A 5968-nucleotide genomic window follows, 5' to 3' on the forward strand; every position below is an offset into this window, starting at 1 on the left:
ATTAACCCTATGCTTACATTTTAGCCTCACTTTAATATTTATGACATTACTTTGACATACTGAAGTTATAATTACAATTAATAACACGTTTGCATGCATAGGTCCCTTTATACCAGTGGTTCCCAAACTGGGGTGTGGGTGGTCCCGTTTGGGGGGAGTAAAGGGGGTGGTTGCAAACTGCTTAACGTTTGATTTTTGTGGCAACAATAAATAACCCTGCTCCAGGCTCAAGGCACTGGTCAGCAAAATTTATTCAAAGAGAAAAAGTAACATCAAGTCCAACATGTCTTGATTCTAAATACATGAAACATATATCCTTTCAAAAGAAGTAGGATTCTTTAGCTCTTGTTCTTTCATTTCCTGTTATTCATTTTTGTGTGTTTCATAAAAGAATTTTCCAGCTTGCATATTTATATATTGATAAGGTAAGTTGTGCAAAGCTGTAAATTATGTTGTTGTTGTTGTTGTTGTTATAATGTCTCCAATATAATTCATAACTTAGAAACTATTGGAGGGAATGAAAGTAGAGAGCCAGAGATTTTTTTTTTTTTTTAGGGAGAAAATGTTTGGTGACATCTGCCTTTTTATTTTATTAGGACGTGTGTTCCATTTTTCTAGTATGTTTCATGTAAACTGAGATTTTTGGGGTAAAATCCCATCAAACTGAGTTGCAAACATTCTGACATATTGTGACATCTTCAAATTCTGCGGCAGCCATCACTTGAAAAAGCTGTAATCTTCAAAAAACTGAGTGACATTTCGCAATATTCTGATTGTATTCCAACCTGTTAACTCAGAAGAAAGTTTTGCAGAGTTCAGGGTAACAGGTGTGTGAAACTCATTGATGTTACCAGGCTGCCACCATGCGGTTCCGGTCTGTATTACACCAACTAGTTGACAGCGAAATTATTTTAATTTTCTTTGATCTTTTTGTTTTGTTTCCTTGTGCCATGAGCATACATGATGTTATTTTCTTGATCATACGTTAGCAGATAATTGTGCATCTTTGAAACCAGCTGAAGAAACAACTTCACTCATAATTTTTTTTTATCTATTTTTTATGGGAATATATTTAATTTATTAATAATATGATAGATTTTTTTCTTGCGAAGACATCAATCTTACATCCATAAAAATAATTAAAGACTGAGTCCGAATGCGCTTTTAAAAAAGCAATGAATTTTTTTATGTGATCAGGTTTGTCAACAGTCATGTAACCCTTTTATTCTATCTTCGTGCATTTATCTTAATTTTATTGTCTTACTATTTTTCTTTGTTTTAACACTTATTGATATTATTTTTTTATTTGGGGATTACTGGGAGTGCCCTTGCGTGGTTGACATCGTACCTGACCAGTCATTCTCACTGTGTTTTGTACAATAACACTACCACTAACCTCAGTGACATGAAATTTGGCATTCCACAGGGGTCTGTCTTGGGCCCCCTGCTTCCCCCCATTTATATAGCTCCCCTTGGGCACATATTCCTGCGTTTTGGGATGACCTTTCATTGCTATACTGATGATACTCAGTTATACATGCAGATAACTGCTGGAAATCTCATCCACATAAACTCCTTAGAAGATTGCCTTGCATCAGCGAAAAGCTGGATGTCTAGCAACTTCCTACTTTTAAACTCTGATAAGAATGATGGTTCTTGGTCCAGTGAGACATCAGCATCAATTTGACCAGTTAACGTTTGGCCTAGGCTCATGTGTTATACATCGCACTGACAAAGTGAGGAACCTGGGTAATTTTTGATCCTACATTGTCCTTTGACCTTCACATTAGAGATATTACGAGGACTGCTTTCTTCCACCTGCGAAATATAGTGAAGATTTGTCCCATCCTGTCTATGGCTGATACTGAGACCCTGATTCATGTATTTGTCTCTTCTAGATTGGACTACTGCAATATTCTATTTTCTGGTTTACCGCAGTCCAGCATTAGGGATCGCCAATTGGTTCAAAATGCTGCTGCCAGATTTTTGACACAAAGCATTCTCGTTCTCACTGTGTTTTGTACAGTAACACTACCTCTAACCTTAGTGACATGAAATTTGGGGTTCCACAGGGGTCTGTCTTAGGCCCCCTGCTTTTTTCCCTTTATATAGCACCCCTTGGGCACATATTGCGGCGTTTTGGGATTACCTTTCACTGCTATGCAGATGATACTCAGTTATACATGCCAATAACTGCTGGTAATCTCGTTCACATAAAATCCTTAGAAGATTGCCTTGCAGCAGTGAGAAGTTGGATGTCTAGAAACTTCCTACTTTTAAACTCTGATAAGACTAAAATGATGGTTCTTGGTCCAGTGAGACATCGGCATCAATTTGACCAGTTAACGCTCAGCCTCGGCTCGTGTGTCATACATCACACTGACAAAGTGAGGAACCTTGGGGTCATTTTTGATCCTTTGTTGTCCTTTGGCCTCCACATTAGAAATATTACTAGGACTGCTTTCTTCCACCTGCGATATATAGCAAAGATTCGTCCCATCCTGTCTATGGCTGATGCTGAGACCCTGATCCATGCTAGATTGGACTACTGCAATGTTCTATTTTCTGGTTTACCGCAGTCTAGCAGTAGGGGTCTCCAATTGGTTCAAAATGCTGCAGCCAGACTTTTGACACGAAGCAGAAAGTTTGACCACATTACACCCATTTTGGCATCTTTTCACTGGCTTCCTGTTCCTGTGAGATCATATTTTAAGGTTCTGCTTCTAGCTTTAAAAATTGTTCACAGACTGGCATTTCCCTACTTACCTGACCTAATTAAACCCTATGTACCGGCCCGGGCTGTGCGTTCTCAGGATGCAGGACTACTTTGTGTCCCTATAGGGTGAATAAAAAGTCTGCAGGTCACAGAGCTTTCTCTTATCTTGCACCTGTTCTGTAGAATATCTCCCTACGTCAAAAAAAAACAGTCAGATTCCGTAGAGACTTTGAAGTCCAGACTTAATCAATCAATCAATTTTTTTTATATAGCGCCAAATCACAGCAAACAGTTGCCCCAAGGCGCTTTATATTGTAAGGCAAGGCCATACAATAATTATGTAAAACCCCAACGGTCAAAACGACCCCCTGTGAGCAAGCACTTGGCTACAGTGGGAAGGAAAAACTCCCTTTTAACAGGAAGAAACCTCCAGCAGAACCAGGCTCAGGGAGGGGCAGTCTTCTGCTGGGACTGGTTGGGGCTGAGGGAGAGAACCAGGAAAAAGACATGCTGTGGAGGGGAGCAGAGATCGATCACTAATGATTAAATGCAGAGTGGTGCATACAGAGCAAAAAGAGAAAGAAACAGTGCATCATGGGAACCCCCCAGCAGTCTACGTCTATAGCAGCATAACTAAGGGATGGATCAGGGTCACCTGATCCAGCCCTAACTATAAGCTTTAGCAAAATGGAAAGTTTTAAGCCTAATCTTAAAAGTAGAGAGGGTGTCTGTCTCCCTGATCTGAATTGGGAGCTGGTTCCACAGGAGAGGAGCCAGACACACTTATTTTCCCATTTGTATGGCTAGCATACAGGCATACCATACTGGCCCACTACACAATGGGAGCAACTAGGGGATTAAGGACCTTGCCCAAGGGCCCTTAGTGATTTTCCGGTAAGGCTGGGATTTGAACTGAGGATCCTCTGGTCTCAAGCCCAGCACTTAACCACTAGGTCATCACCTCTTTCTGATGTCTGATTCTGTTTTTTCTCTCTCTCTCTCTCTGTTTGAGGTGTGGCTCCATCCAGAGATGGATGTGGTGTCTGGTTCTAAAACCATCCTGTCATGTGCACCAGCAACATTTCCTATATATTTGTTTTGTGAATTGTTTTGTAATTTGTGTCAGTAGCATGGCCCAAGCAGAGGATCACCTCCTTGAGTCTGGTCTGCTTGAGGTTTCTTCCTCAAATCATCAGAGGGAGTTTTTCGTTACCACTGGCACCTGTGTACTTGCTCTAGGGGTTGGCGAGGTTAGACATTACTTGTGTGAAGCGCTTATGGCAACTTTGTTGTGATTTGGCGGCTATATCGAAAATAAATAATAAATAAATAAATAAATATTATAAATAAATAAATTATATTTAATTATTTATTTTATAAATTATAAAATAAATAAATATTATAAATATTTACCTAACCTAAATATAAATAAAAATTTAGGTAATCAGTATTGTTAATTAGTATTACTTATTTTATCAATATTTTGTGTCATTATTATTTAGCTTAAATATTGGTATTATTGTTGCCTTATGTTATATACTACCTTGTGTATTTCATCTTATATAATTTGTCATAATTATTGATTTGGTACTGCTTTTGTTGTGTTGTCTAGTTGTATTTTTAAGGTTTGCCGGACCAAATTGGAAACAAGCGTTTCTCACTTTCTTGTGCTATCCGTGTATTTTAATAGGCAAATGCATATGTATTTTGTGCATCATTTTACTAAATAAATTAAATCAATCAATCAATCAATCAAAGATTATATTAAGTCAATTTCAGATACGTTTATATTTCATGTATAAATACAAACATTTTCATTGAGCCACACGGTGGCGATAGAGGCCAGTTGACGTGGCCTTTCAGTGAGAAGTTAATTTGATGTTAAATTTTCTGTACAAAAGGATAACATTTCTTTGTCAAATATTGTCGGATGGAGAAAACAGTGACAGACTGTAGTTACTGCACAGTCAGAAATATGAAAAGCTAAAAGTTGTTGACTAACCAAGTGATCTATCTGCCAAAACAAACAAAATTAATGCTTTAAGGTGTTACTGTAAAGTAAATGTGATGCAGTTAATATTAAGAATTAGTGCAGCATTTCACAGGGGCGTAGCCAGGAATTTATTTGGGGGTTGGTCCCTTGTGCATCCGTTTTGAAACTGTGAATCATTTTCTGAAACAATTTTTTATTTTGTTATTTTATGTTTGGAAACAATGGAACATATTCTTAAGCATTTTCCGCATTTTAAACCAGTTCATCATATAATTTAAGACTTTCAAAACAGTGATAATTTTACTGAAGCAATTTTTCATTTGGGGCTTTGAGTGTTTCAACCAAAATAACGTTCAGAAGCAATTTACAATTTGTGTGTGTGTGTGTGTGTGTGTGTGTGTGTGTGTGTGTGTGTGTGTGTGTGTGTGTGTGTGTGTGTGTGTGTGTGTGTGTGTGTGTGTGTGCGTGCGTGCGTGCGCGCGCATACATGTTAGCATGCTTTTTTGGCACAATGAATAACTTTTTGAGTTTTTATGTTTCGAGTATTTTAAAAACAGTGTTCTCAGTTCAGTGTTTCAGAGTGCTGACTTATTGCCTGAAGTTTTCTTTTTATTCACTGTTTCAATCATTTAGAAAATATGAATCTTTTTTTATACAATTTTTCTATTGTTTTGAATAGTGAATCATTTTGTCATTAATAAATAAGTAAATAGTAATAATAAAATAATAATAAGCAGCGGCAGTGGCCTTGGTGACCACCAGACCGAGGCTTTGAAAATGAAAAAAAAAGGTGATAAACAAGGTAAATTTATACTAAATGTAATCTGAGCCACACATGGTCCTAATTCCCATCATGTGAGTGATGATATAGTGTTTTGCAATCACGAAATGACACCTGCTCCCATAGACATTATACGCCTGCTCTGTTGTGTGATGGGGTGTTTGGCTGGCTTTGTTTTTGTTTTCTGTTTCTCCCACCAGGTGGTATGCGTTCAGGACTGAGTTAACTGACGTGGGGCTGAGTTTGAGGACCTCACCCTGATCACCTGAGGCTTGTTATCACGTGCAGTTCATCAGGACTCACAGCTGTGGTGCATCTGTCTTGATCAGGGCATGTTGCATTTAAACCTGGAATACACAGTGTGTACTTGCCAGAGACTCGACTTTGTGACCAGACGTGTGAGATCGACGTTGGGAGAACAATCTCACCACCACGGACGCAGAGACCGCTCCAGGTTTGACACCACGGTCTGTGAAAG

Source organism: Thalassophryne amazonica, chromosome 11 (assembly GCF_902500255.1).
Source record: "Thalassophryne amazonica chromosome 11, fThaAma1.1, whole genome shotgun sequence".
Lineage (NCBI taxonomy): Eukaryota > Metazoa > Chordata > Actinopteri > Batrachoidiformes > Batrachoididae > Thalassophryne > Thalassophryne amazonica.